This window comes from Octopus bimaculoides, unplaced genomic scaffold (genome assembly GCF_046866305.1).
Source record: "Octopus bimaculoides isolate indiv1 unplaced genomic scaffold, ASM4686630v1 contig129, whole genome shotgun sequence".
NCBI lineage: Eukaryota > Metazoa > Mollusca > Cephalopoda > Octopoda > Octopodidae > Octopus > Octopus bimaculoides.
This window is the reverse complement of record NW_028315379.1, coordinates 74,714-88,644: the sequence shown is the minus strand read 5'-3', so window position 1 is coordinate 88,644 and position 13,931 is coordinate 74,714. Positions and strand designations below refer to the sequence as shown.

General features: G+C 56.9%; 1 pseudogene; it reads right to left on the bottom strand.

Annotated features, from left to right (window-relative positions):
• Positions 1-2,959: 2,959 nt before the first annotated feature.
• On the bottom strand, positions 2,960-4,432 carry LOC149129185 (large subunit ribosomal RNA; annotated as a pseudogene).
• Between the last annotated feature and the right edge of the window lie 9,499 nt (positions 4,433-13,931).

Sequence of the window (13,931 nt, the reverse complement as noted above, 5' to 3'; positions counted from 1 at the left end):
ACTCACGGGTACGGTACCGGCCGCGTGGCTCGTATCGCAGCCGACACGTCGGCCTTACCATCGCGGTGCCGGCGGTTCGGCGGCGGCCGTCCGCCGCCGAGGCGTCCGCATTCTCTTTACTCGCTGCCAATCGCTTCCCTCTCGCTGCCGCCTGCTGCTTCTTCTTCTTCTTCTTCTTCTTTCTCGTCCGCCTTGGCCGCCGTGTAACACACACACACAGACACACACACTCTCGGCCGACAGCGCTTTCGATCGCCAACTCACGGGTACGCTACCGGCTGCGTGGCTCGTAAGGCAGCCGATACGTAGGCCTTTCCAACGCACCGGCGGTTCGGCGGCGGCCGTCCGCCGCCGAGGCGTCCGCATTCTCTTTACTCGCTGCCAATCGCTTCCCTGTCGCTGCCGCTTGCTGCTGCTTCTTCCTCTCCTTCTTCTTCTTTCTCGTCCGCCTTGGCCGCCTTGGCCGCCGTGTAACACACACACACAGACACACACACACTCCCGGCCGACAGCGCTTTCGATCGCCAACTTACGGGTACGCTACCGGCCGCGTGGCTCGTAAGGCAGCCGATACGTAGGCCTTTCCATCGCACCGGCGGTTCGGCTGCGGCCGTCCGCCGCCGAGGCGTCCGCATTCTCTTTGCTCGCTCACAATCGCTTCCTTCTCGCTGCCGCCACGACTCGCTCGGCCTGCTGCTTCGGCTTCTTCATCTTCTTCCTTCTCGTCCGCCTTGGCGGCCTGTATCGCAGCCGACACGTCAGCCTTTCCATCTCGCCTGCGGCAGTCCGCCGCCGAAGCGTCCGCATTCTTTTTGCTCGCTCCCAATCGCTTCCTTCTCGTCCGCCTAGTCCGCCGGCTAGGCCGCACACACTCCCGGCCGACAGCGCTTTCGATCGCAAACTCACGGGTACGGTACCGGCCGCGTGGCTCGTATCGCAGCCGACACGTCGGCCTTACCATCGCGGTGCCGGCGGTTCGGCGGCGGCTGTCCGCCGCCGAGGCGTCGCTCTCAATTCGGCCTCTTTCGATCGGCTCTGCGGGTACGCGGCGGCGCCCGGCCGGCCGGCCGCCGGCCGACCGTCTGCCTTTCAATCGGCTGCGGTTCGGGGTGCGGGTCATAGGGTACGACCGTCCGATCGACGACTACCCTACATAGTAGTCTGGACCCCCTTGGGGTATGAGGGTCACCTAGAGCCTGACTATTCCGCCGGGCCCCGACCCGCAAACTCGCGAATCGGGAATCGGGCCCCGTCACGGGTACGGTAGCGGCCGCGTGGCTCGTATCGCAGCCGACACGTCGGCCTTTCCATCGAGCCGGCGGTTCGGCGGCGGCCGTCCGCCGCCGAGGCGTCCGCATTCTCTTTACTCGCTGCCAATCGCTTCCCTCTCGCTGCCGCCTGCTGCTTCTTCTTCTTCTTCTTCTTTCTCGTCCGCCTTGGCCGCCGTGTAACACACACACACAGACACACACACTCTCGGCCGACAGCGCTTTCGATCGCCAACTCACGGGTACGCTACCGACTGCGTGGCTCGTAAGGCAGCCGATACGTAGGCCTTTCCATCGCACCGGCGGTTCGGCGGCGGCCGTCCGCCGCCGAGGCGTCCGCATTCTCTTTACTCGCTGCCAATCGCTTCCCTCTCGCTGCCGCCTGCTGCTTCTTCTTCTTCTTCTTTCTCGTCCGCCTTGGCCGCCGTGTAACACACAGACACACACACTCTCGGCCGACAGCGCTTTCGATCGCCAACTCACGTGTACGCTACCGGCCGCGTGGCTCGTATGGCAGACGACACGTCGGCCTTTCCATCGCGGTGCCGGCGGTTCGGCTCCGGCCGTCCGCCGCCGAGGCGTCCGCATTCTCTTTGCTCGCTCACAATCGCTTCCTTCTCGCTCGGCCTGCTTCTTCTTTCTCGTCCGCCTAGGCCGCCTTAGTGTGACACACACAGACACACACACACACACTCCCGGCCGAAAGCGCTTTCGATTGCAAACTCACGGTTACGGTACCGGCCGCGTGGCTCGTATGGCAGCCGACACGTCGTCGGCCTCTTCATAGCGCCGGCGGCCGACCGCCGCCGAGGCGTCCGCATTCTCTTTTCTCGCTCCCAATCGCTGCCTCCACGACTCGCTCGGCCTGCTTCTTCTTTCTCGTCCGCCGCGTGGCACACACAGACACTCCCGTCCGACAGCGCTTTCGATTGAAACCTGAGGTTCGCCGGCGGAAACACGCCGGCAGACCCGTCTATCCGCCGCTCTCGATCGGCTTAGCGAGCACGCGGCGGCGACCGGCACACGGTCTCGCTCGATGCAAACGGTTCCCGGTTTGTTGTGTTGGTGCGCGTCTCTTCAGAGTAAAAAGAAAGAAAGAAAGCAACGAGAAAATCCGCCTCTACTGAAATGCGACGATGGATGACACACGACCCGACACCGGTCTCGCACTTAGCAGCGTTCTTTTTCTACTACTCGCCCCCAGCGGCGACCTAAGGAAATGCACTCCGACGACTCGCTCGCCTCGGCGGCGGCCGCGCCGTGCCGTGCCGTGCCGTGCCGTGCCGTGCGCTCTCGTATCTGCGTTACCTTTCTTCCGTTCGTCTTCGTCTTCGTCTTCGTCTTCGTCTTCGTCTTCGTCGCCTCGATCGCTATTTTTCCTTTACGTCCTTCTTTCGTTTTCGCCGACGACAAACCATTCAGCCGCGCTTCCTCTCTCGGTCTCGGTGTCGCTCTCCATCGGTCCTCCCGCCTCGAAAGGGCGCATCGTGTCGTTCGCGAGAAGAGACTCAATAGATCGCAGTGTGGTATCTGCACTACTAAGCACGTTACTCCGAACGGCGGCAGCGGCAAGTCAAGGGATGATTCCTTTCACCGTTTCTCTCGTCGTCTCGCAATAAAAGAAAGGGAAAGGATACGCGGCGGCTGCAGAAGCAGCCACGGAGACGAGGAGATTGCCGCCTCGAAAGGGCGGATCGTGTCGTTCGCGAGAAGAGACTCAATAGATCGCAGTGTGGTAGCTGCTCTACTAAGCACGTCACTCCGAACGGCAAGTCGAGTCGTATGCAAGCGATCCTTTTCGTCTCGATCTCTTCGAACAAGTCGTGGGGGAGCGGGACGTCGGCGACGACTTCGCGAGCGGCCGGACGTAAAGACCGACCGCTTTTCCACCGCCGCAAACGTCCCGAAATGGCAATTCCGCCGGCGACGCTGCCGCTCGCCGCGCGTGAACGCGACGGGCGGACGGCGAACGCCGAGCTAAGGCATGCGCCTTGAGGTTGAGACGCTTTTGGAAAACAACTCGGGTCCGGCTACGGTTCCGGCTTAGAGGCGTTCAGCCGTTATCGCTCAGAGGCAGCCTGGCACCACCGCTCTATCGAGCGAGCGCGCAAACCGTTGCTCTGATCCCGCGGTTCCTCTCGTACTGGACGGGATAGCCGTAGCCGAGTTGACGTTGCCGGCGCAACCACCTAAGGCCGCAAGAGCCGAAAGAAGAAGAAGAAGCGCAGACGGCTCCGGAAGCGCACCGAGGTGCACGACCGTAGACCGAACTACGCCGCCGCCGCAACCCCCGACCGCTCGCGACACGGGGCGCCGCGTACGCGCGATGCATCGGTAGGATAAAACTAACCTGTCTCACGACGGTCTAAACCCAGCTCACGTTCCCTGTTAGTGGGTGAACAATCCAACGCTTTGCGAATTCTGCTTCGCAATGATAGGAAGAGCCGACATCGAAGGATCAAAAAGCGACGTCGCTGCGAACGCTTGGCCGCCACAAGCCAGTTAGCCCTGTGGTAACTTTTCTGACACCTCTCGGCGGACGCATAGCTCGCCGCTGTTCGGAAAGGATCGATGGGCCACGCTTTCGCGGTCCGTATTCGTACTGAAAATCGAGATCGAGCGAGCTTTTGCCCTTTTGCTCGACGTGTGGTTTCCGTCCACGCTGAGCTCGCCTTGGGACACCTGCGTTACCGTTTGACAGACGTACCGCCCCAGTCAAACTCCCCGACCGACACTGTTCTCGACTAAGGGTCGCGCATCGGCTGCGCCGGCGCCCGCGAAGGCGCTCGACATGCACCGCGCGCTTCGCACCAGATAATGAACCACCGCTCGGCGACGGCCCGATCGCTTCTCCATCGAGTGAGCGAGGAAACTACGGAAGTGGCGGTTTTTCATCGTCGCAAACGCGCGCGACACCCCGACGCGACCGAAACCGACCGGCTGACGACAACGAAGACACGCACCACCGTACAACGACGACGACGACCGAAGCGCGAACGCGACGGCCACCGACTTCGACGACGACGAAGGGCGACACCGCCACCGGTACCGGCGGCCGGCGCGCAGGGCAACGCGAATGCTACCGCCTATGCTACGCCTACCGTGTGCCCTCACAAAACCGGACTAGAGTCAAGCTCAACAGGGTCTTCTTTCCCCGCCGATCCGTCCAAGCCCGTTCCCTTGGCTGTGGTTTCGCTAGACAGTAGATAGGGACAGTGGGAATCTCGTTGATCCGTTCATGCGCGTCACTAATTAGATGACGAGGCATTTGGCTACCCGTACTTGCTTTCGCAATCTTTCCCTGTTAATTTTACGTGGGCGGTCCCACAGCACTCGCCAAATAGCAACGATTTGGATCAAATACCTGTCTCAGCCGAGGGTAATGTGCGCACTAGGTGCACACGGTGACGATAGCCGGTGCCGTGTTTTTATAGTGGATACGGTTCCACTACGTCATGGGGCCCCTACGGCTCTCGGGGCCGACAGGGGTTTCGAATGGGCCTTTTGCGGAATAGCCGACATAGGCTGGCGGATCAGCGGCTTACGTTACGATCCCGTCCCCGGATGGGGGCGGGCCACTGTCCCCGCCGACCGATCGTACGGCCAATGACGGCTGCCCGCCTCAGAGTGACTGGGTAGGAGACAAGGGACGGGTCCAGTCAGTACCCGACCCCCGCCCTGCGATGGAGCTGCAGGGATATGGAGCTCACTGAACGCACAACAGGCTACAGGACTGGAGAAGTGTCCAACGATTGCCGCTTGATGGTGAAGCGACCACGACCACATAATCGACCGGCGAGACTGAGAAATAGGGACCAGGTAACCGAAGAACATGGAAGCCAATATAGAGAGACACTGCGCTGACGAAGTTACGAACCACAAGCGACCAGATCCGAGTATCACTAGGCCTCTCCGACACGGCGAGACCGAGTACATCGAATACCAACAGCCACGCGGCGCCTCCGCGCGCCTTGCCCCCTTATAAGGATCCCGAGCGAGCCCCGGGAAACCATGGTCAGAACCCGCCGGATGGAACTGGCAGTTAACTCTAGAAGCGACGACGATGCCCGTGCCAGAGGGGATTATTGCCCACACTCTCGCTGTGGACGAATGTTAGGACACGCCCCTTGATCCACCCTCATGGATCAGTCCTTAAGCATGCTGTACGTGCAAAGCATCGCAGTTCTGCTCAGCAGCTTCATAAACGACCTGTCCGAAATGTGCAAGGAACTCAATGCCCTCTCGGCCTCACGGCTCCATGCGCCGCAGGCCCCGACTGGGCAACCAAACACCCGTACCGGCACGCCTAGCTCCCTCCCGAGGAGGGAGATCAGCGGTCGGTATTTCCTCTCCTTCTCCCGGGCTGCATCGCGCAGCGCCGTACCCTGCTCATATCGGACCGTAACGTCTATTATCACAACCTCGTCAGAATTGCGAAACACCAGGTCGGGTATTAACCTGGCTCCTGATACGCGGTAAACCGGCTCCCAGCCGGTCACCCAACCGTAACGCTCTGCCTCTCTTGCCACCAGCCGGCATAATCGTGCGTGCCTGGCCATCCTTTGCTTTTTAAGGCGCAGGCATTGGCCACTGATGTGGGAGATCGTCTCGGAAGCGCTGCCGCATCGCCGGCAGGTGTTATCGCCGCGGCCTCCTCGGGTGAGGCATTCGCGAGTGGGAAACGTATTGGTGCGCATCTTGAGTATACCCAAGTAGCACTCCTCGGATATCCCACCCGGTCGCGACATCCAGCTGTTGCCGATCGGGTCGGACTTGAAGGCGGCCGCACATACCCCCTGGACGGGCTGGGACGCCCATCTCACAGCGTGCGGGAATCGGACATCGGGGGCATACGGGCCGTCGTCAGGCCTGACAGATGGAAGATCGAACAAGGCGGACAGTTCGTCATTCCGTTGGGCGAGGTTGGCGGACCTCGCTAACTCGCGTACGGTTTCGTAAGGGGAACCAAGCAGACGTAGATTCCGGCGAATCACGTTTTTGGGTATCGCCCGTGCCAGTTGGCACAGACTCAACCCCCCGTCTCTTCTGGCGGCGTAAAGGAAGCTAGTAGAAGTCATCTCCGGAAGATGCAGAATCCTTCGTGTACCCGTGCGCACGACCGCGTCGAGTCTCTCGAGTTCGGCTTTAGCAGGCATCACCTGCGTCAGCCCGTAAAGGAGGCTGGGCAAGTAGTACTGCTGCAGCAGGAGGAACTTTTGCCGAGGCTTCAGTGGGGACCGGATTATCTTATCGATGCACCGCGACACACATTCCACCGACGATCCGCGGTTCCGATACGTCCACGGGTTGATTGTGACACCGAGGTAGGATACTTTCTCGTCCGGTTCGACTCTAGGTAGCGGACACCCGTCGAGAGTAGGCGGAGAGGACGTGTTGACGAGGAACGATTTCCCCCAACCCTTTATGGAGAACCAGGCGCATTTGGAGACGTTAATGGCGAGGCCTACCGCGTGGTAGAACTCGGAGCAGATGGCGAGAAGGCTCTGTAGCCCCCGGGCAGACCCGGAAACTAGTACCATGTCGTCCGCATACGCCAGGCCCGCCAAAGCAACCCCGTCTACATGTAAACCGAGGCTGCTGGGTAGAGCATCCAGCAGCGGATCGGTCGCGATGTTGAAGAGGAGGGGCGAGAGAGCGTCGCCTTGTCGAACACCCCGCTTTATCTCTATGGGCCCGCTACATGTGGCTCCAACCGTGAACCTAGTCGTACACCCGTCGTACAACCCTTTTACTAGACCAATCAGGTGTTCGTGGTAACCTAACCTTCTCATGCCCGCAAATACGAGGGAGTGCGAGACCGTGTCAAAGGCTTTGGCCAGGTCGAGAAAGGCGACTTCTATCCGTGGGATTCGCGATTGTCCTGACTGTACCCCTCTGGAGCGGTCCAGCAGCCGGCGGAGCAGGAAGGTGTTTTCGCTACATCCGTCCGACTTGATGAAACCGCGTTGCGCGGGATTGAGGGGTGTCGCCCTGAGCATCCGGGCGGCTAGCTGTTTCGTGTACAAACGATATACCACGGAGCAGATCGTAAGCGGCCGCCAGTTCGACAGGTCGTTCGGGCTGCCCGCCTTCTTGCGAAGGAGGACTGACCTGCCTTGCAACAGGACTTTCGGTACGCGTCCAGTCAGGAGTGAACAGTTAAAAACATTGGCTAGGATCGAAGGGTCGACCGACCTGACCTCTCGAGGCGTCAGGCCATCGGGGCCGGCGGCGGAGGCCGGATTAATGCGCCGGCGAGCGATCTTGATCTCCTCCAAAGTGAACGGACGCAAGATGGGCACGTTGTCCACCAAGGAGGAGGCCGGATAGGCGCTTAAATCGACCTCTGGCCCTGGTCGGGAGAGCCTGTCCCTGTAGAGCTCCTCTACTTCGGGCATCGGGACGGGGCACTGACCCTCCAAATCTTCGCCAAGAATTGCTGCCATGAGCCGCTTCCTATTCAAAGCGTATAAACGCTGGTATCGAGCGTATTGCTGCATTCTCGCTCGTCGGTGTTTTGGTGCCGTCGAGGCACCTGCCGTATCTCTACGTTTCGTCTTGTTGCGGGCATCCACACGGCGCGAATCCATGAAGCTTACCCAATCCTCAACACATCTCTCAAAAGCGTCCCAGCACGCATCCGAGGCGTCGTCATAGAGGGCCAGGAGGCACTCACCGAAGACAGACGCCCAACGGGTGTGTCCCGGGGACACAGCATCGCCAAATTGCTCCCGCCAGTCCGTGACTGCGGGTTGTTCTTCACTACTAACAGGCACACTACGCGTAGGTTCGGGTATCGGCAGAGCCCCTTCTCGCTCGCGGGCTCGACGTTCTGCACGTTTCAAGTCTGAACGCTTGTCACGAATCTGCTTCAGCGTCTTGTCCGGAAGTAGGGGGGCCACAGCCACAGCGATCCTTTTGCACCCGGCCTCGAGCAACTCCTTTTCCTTCTCACGGAGGATTGTCACCTCCTCCTTTGTCCAACAACCCCGTGACGTCCGCCCCGTCGTCCGCGCGAGTTGCGCACGCTGTTCTCGCTTGCGTGCTATTTCTTCCCTGCGACGTTCTATCCTGTGCCTATTCGCCTGCACAGGGTGTTTGTGTCGTAGGTGAAGTGAAAGGCCTACAGCCCGGCGGAAGGCCCGGCTGCACCCGTCACACTTAAAAGGCAGTTGCTGGGGGTCGGGATCGGCAGGACCAGTGTTCCCCGAACACTTCGCGACGTGACATCTGATCGAGTGAAGGTGGCCGCTCTCTCGGCCACAGCGTATGCATTTGTACGCAGGCTTACGGTTATGCCTGTTGAGTACGTGTAGCCCCCATTCCATGGGGCTAGAGAAGTGTCTGGGACAGAGCGGGCATAACAAGGAGATCGACGTACATGGAATCACCACGGTGAACGCATCGGCCGGCGGTTGGCAGGCCACGCCACCATCGCCAGCCACCCCAACGGGCGATCCGTCCTCATCAAGGCGAGGGGGAACGGAAGCGGGGAGGCCGGAGAGGGCAACATGGTCAGCCGCGAGGTCCGGCGGGAGTTGTTCGCCGCGGAGAACCAACGTGTGGGACGCACACTCCAGGAAAAAACGGCCCGGCATGTCTCGTATAACAGTGAGCGACTTATAGCCGCTATACGCCGACGGCTGGGAATCACCGTCGGCTGTCCTAATCGGGGGGTCAACAAGATTACGCCAAGGCAGGCATGACCCTGTACCTACCCTGGGGGAAAGTAGCTCTTCGCCACGCCGTGAGTGGTTTCCACGGCGCGACTGACCACGGGGCCCTTCCCGGGACCCCGAGACCACCAGTTTATCGGCGCCTGGCTGCCGTATGTCGATGTGGTTTTGTTGTAACATTCATCTTCTTTCGGCATTCCTCCGTGAAACTAAGACGGCAACCCAGACGGACTGCTAGCACACCCCGACCCTCATGGCACGCGAGAGGGCTGCCCCTAGGAGTGGCGAAGACCGGTCCGTATGCACTCCGTCCTTTGTATCGCCCCAGAATCAGCGGAGTCTCCCACCGTATCGGATCTGCCAGGGAGATTAGGCCGCTTTTCGTTTGTCCAATGCAATGCAACCAATTCGGCATGGTTGAACCTACCAGTGTAGCCCAGACTACACAGCACGACATAGCCCGCATTACGAACGTAAGCTCTCTTGCCACGACAAGAATGTATTCCCTGTTTTTCTTGTGGGCGGTCCCACTAGGTCCTTGCCTTGGTGTCACACACTTCAACATAAGGCCCATCTCTCAGCCGGGGGCAACACCGTTTCTAAAAAACAATAAAACAATCAATCAATGAGATGTATATTATTTTCTTCTTCTGCGTGTTACTGATACTATATTTCGGTTTTCTTTTTCTATCGTTTTCAAGTTTTAGGACAAGGTCGGTCTTTTCTTATGTCTTAATATGCTGGAGCTAGTCTCTCAGCATATTGTATGTACATATCATAGCTGTCCGGCAGAGTAGTCGCCGAAATGGCTTGTCACGAATGCCCAAGGCGTCCAGTGCCAGATTCGCAGGTCGGCACCAGGCTCCACAGGCACCGATTGGGAGTCCATGAACTTCTACCGGCCGGTCAAACTCTTGCAAAAGCATTTGTACGAGCGGACGGTATTTGCGCACTTTCTCAAGATATGCCTCTCTCAAGGCATTTCCCTGCTCCAATCGGACAGTCACATCAACGACTACAACTTTCTCCGGACAGCTAAACACCAGATCAGGTATCAGCCTGGAGCCTCTTAATATGTAAGAAGGCTCCACACTGACACTCCAGCCATGATCTACAGCCTCTTTCGCTACCAGATTACATATTTTATTATGTCTGGCAAGTCGTGGTGCTTTAAGAGCCACACATACTCCACTGACATGGGATAAAGTCTCAGCTCCTAATCTACATCTCGGACATGTGGAATCACCTCTTGACCCACGTGTCAGAGTTTCACGGGTAGGGTATACATTGGAGCGCATCTTAAGCAAACCTAAGTAGCACCCCTCAGTAATCCTACCCGGCCTACTGATCCAGCTATTGCCAATTGTATCCCCTCGGTACGCCACCGCACAGACACCATGCACCGGCTGAGCCGCCCATTTATGGGTATGAATCAGCCGGATATCAGGGTCATATTCGGTCGCGCCCTCAGGTAACAACGGCAAATTGAAGGAAACTATCAGTTGCTGGTTCTGTTCGGCTAATCCTGCAGAATCCGCAACTTTTCTAACTGAGACATACCCCGAGGTCAGCAGGCGAAGATTTCGGCGGATGACACATTTTGGTACAAGTCTTACCATTTGGTGAAGGCTTAACCCGCCATCACGCCGGCTGCAGTAAAGGAAAGAAGAGGATGTAGTTTCAGGGAGATGTAACATTTTCCTAGCTCCCACGCGGATGGCCGTGTCAAGCCTCTCGAGAATTCCTCTCGATGGCAGCATCTGCACAAGACTATAAAAAAGTCTCGGCAGATACAGTTGCTGCAGTAAGAGGAATTTCTGTCGGGGTTTCAGCGGAGCACTATTAATCCTATCGATATCTAGTGACACTTGCTCCACTGAATCGAAATTAAACTCCCGATTCGAGTTAAGATTCCACGTGGGAATATCTACACCTAGGTATGATACTTTCTCCCCTGGTTCTACTGACTTAATAGTGAACCCATCGATACTCGGCGGGGTGCTATCGTTGACTAGGAAGGTCTTACTCAAGCCGCGGATGGAGAACCACGCACACTTTCCGACATTAAGCCCAAGTCCGACCTTGCGGAAGAACCCCAAGCATCTATTAACTAGCGCCTGGAGACCCTCACGCGTCGCCGCGACCAGAGCCAAGTCGTCTGCGTACGCAATTCCATCCATCCGGATCCCCTCCACACGCAAATCCCCGCTGGTAGATAATGAATCTAGCAGCGGATCAATGGCAATGTTGAAGAGGATCGGCGAGAGCGCGTCCCCCTGTCTAACACCCCGGCGAATCGCAATGGGCTCACTAACCTGTCCTCCTACTGAGAATCTAGTTGTGCTACTTTCATAGATCCCCTTCACGAGCACTATTACATGCTCGTGAAAACCAAGTCTCCGTAGTCCCGCATACATTAAAGAGTGCGAGACTGTATCGAAGGCCTTGGCGAGATCCATGAAGGCCACTTCTAGCCGCGGTATTCTCAGTCGTGCTGGTCTCCCCATCGCTCGACCGACAAGCTGACGCAGGAGAAATGAATTCTCACTGCAGCCATCGGCCTGGATAAACCCTCTTTGAATCGGGTTAAGGGGAGTTACCTGAAGCATACGTTTGGCGATCATCTTACTAAAAAGTCGATATACCGCGGAGCATATCGTTAATGGTCGCCAATTGGTAAGATCATAAGGATCATCCGCCCTCTTTGATACGAGGACGGATCTACCTCGCTTCAGGACGTCGGGTATCTTCCCGGCCAGCAACATGCAATTGCAGATATTAGCTAGGACGGATGGGTCCACTGCTTTAATATCACCAACAGTGAGACCATCAGGGCCCGCCGCCGAGGTGGCATCCATCTTTCTACGACTAACCTTTATCTCCTCCATCGAAAATGGTTTCAAAATAGGAACACTATCCACTATGGAGGAAGAAGGGTAGTCAGAGAGATCCACCTCAGGGCCTGGTGTCGAGAATCTTTGCCCATAAAATTCCTCTATAGAATATAGAGGGATTGGGCAGCCCTGATCTATGTCCTCCTCCAATATCCTTGCAAGGAGCCTCTTCTTCTTAGTCTTGTATAAGTTCTGTGCTATGGCAAAGCTTCTACGTTTGCCTTGCCTCCTAAAATTAGGACTGTTCACTAACCCTCTTTGACCTCTAACGCTAGTAGTGTTCTCCCTGCGTGATTTATTATGCTCTAGCCAGTCCTCAACTTTTCGAACAAAATTGTCCCAGGCAGTCGCTGACCCGTCCTCCACGAGTTCCAATTGGGCCTCGCAGAAAACTGCTGACCAGCGGGTATGCCCAGGACTGGCCGCATCAAGGAATCGATCTCTCCACTCCACTTGGGGGGAGGATTGCACCTCTCTTTGCGACAGGGAACTATTATCATGCAGACCCGACCCTTGATGACCCTTACGGGCCCTTTTGGCCAGGTCTGCTCTTTTTGACCCTACTTGTTTACATGTTTTATTCGGCAAGAATCGTGCTATCTCTACGTTTATGTATCTTACACCTGCCTCTACAAGTTCGGCCTCCTTCTTGACGAGGACCGCTATTTCCTCATCTGACCAACAGCCTCTGCGTCTTCGGCCTGTTGCCTCGGCAGCGGCTGCCCGATCCGCACGCTTTTTCGCTAGCTCAGCTTTGTGAGCAGCTATCCTGCGCTGATTAGCAGCCACAGGATGCTTGTGACGTTCGTGCTGGGATCGGCCTACAGCCGTCAAAAAAGAACGGCTGCAGTGGTCACACTTAAACGGGAGTCTGACGGGACTTGAGGCTCGAGATAGGGCATTACATTTGCCAGCGTGACACCTCATCGAATGTAGGTGTCCGCTTTCCCTGTCACACTTACTGCATTTGTAGACAGGCTTTATACCATGTCTACCTTCTAAATGTTCTCCCCAGCGACGGGGAGAAGAAAAACGCTGAGGACATAGCGGACAGGCCATAGAGCATGATCCGCATGGGATAGGGAGCGAAAATTCGCTTCCTGCAGGAGTGGGATATAATATCCCATTCTCAACCTCTCGATCCACTTCTAAAATAAGAGAGTGGATGTCATGGAGGGAATCCTGAGCAAGTTCTTTAGGAAGCTGTGTCCCCTTCACCACTAGCGTATGAGTAGGATAAATTAACCTGAACAGTCCCTCTCTTTTTTTTTCATATATCAGCGACGGGAGCTTATTAACACCCCCGTCGCCGTTCCAGTTGTTACCAGTAGGACCACTAATCATACCATGCTGCGGAGATGGTCCATTATCCACAACAGGGGAAGGTAGCTGTACGGCCAAGCCTGTTTGGTTATCATGCTCAGCCTGACCTGCGGGCAACGTCCCGGACCCACAGGCCACCAGATTTACGGCGCCTGGCTGCCGTATGTTTTCAATCTTATTATTATTATTCATGATTATGGTACGGCAATTACCATGAGTATACGGGCAAAACTGATCAAGTTATACTTACGGGAGGCATAAGGCTAAACCCTACCAGGAAGATAGACCACCATCCCTCTAGCCGAACAGAATGCCCTCCGACTAATCAACTAGCCACAGAAATGCAGGCCACAGAAGGTTCAACCCGGCAACGCATACACCCAATGCTAGCAATAGATTTCAGCCAAGTCCTTTTTATCAGACATCCTGGCGGTGTGGCCACTTGCCCCATGGTAGCAAGCTTGTCTACCCGCCCCATGGTAGCAAGCTTTCACATTTCACCAGGTTTCTAAATCCATACCAGCACGAGCAACAACACGCCAGGCTTTACCAACCGGGCGCTAAGACAATCATCGAATCCTAAGCGACAGGACCCCCCTATTGAGGGACCCGACCAATCAAACTTTGGAACCAACCAATCAAACACCAATAGATCATAAAGGGCCCCCCCATTTGAAGGCCCCCCATCTAATCTAAGTCGAGACAATGAAAGACTATTCGTCCAGCTGGGAACTCCATAGCACTACACCCTACGACAGTCAACACAGACG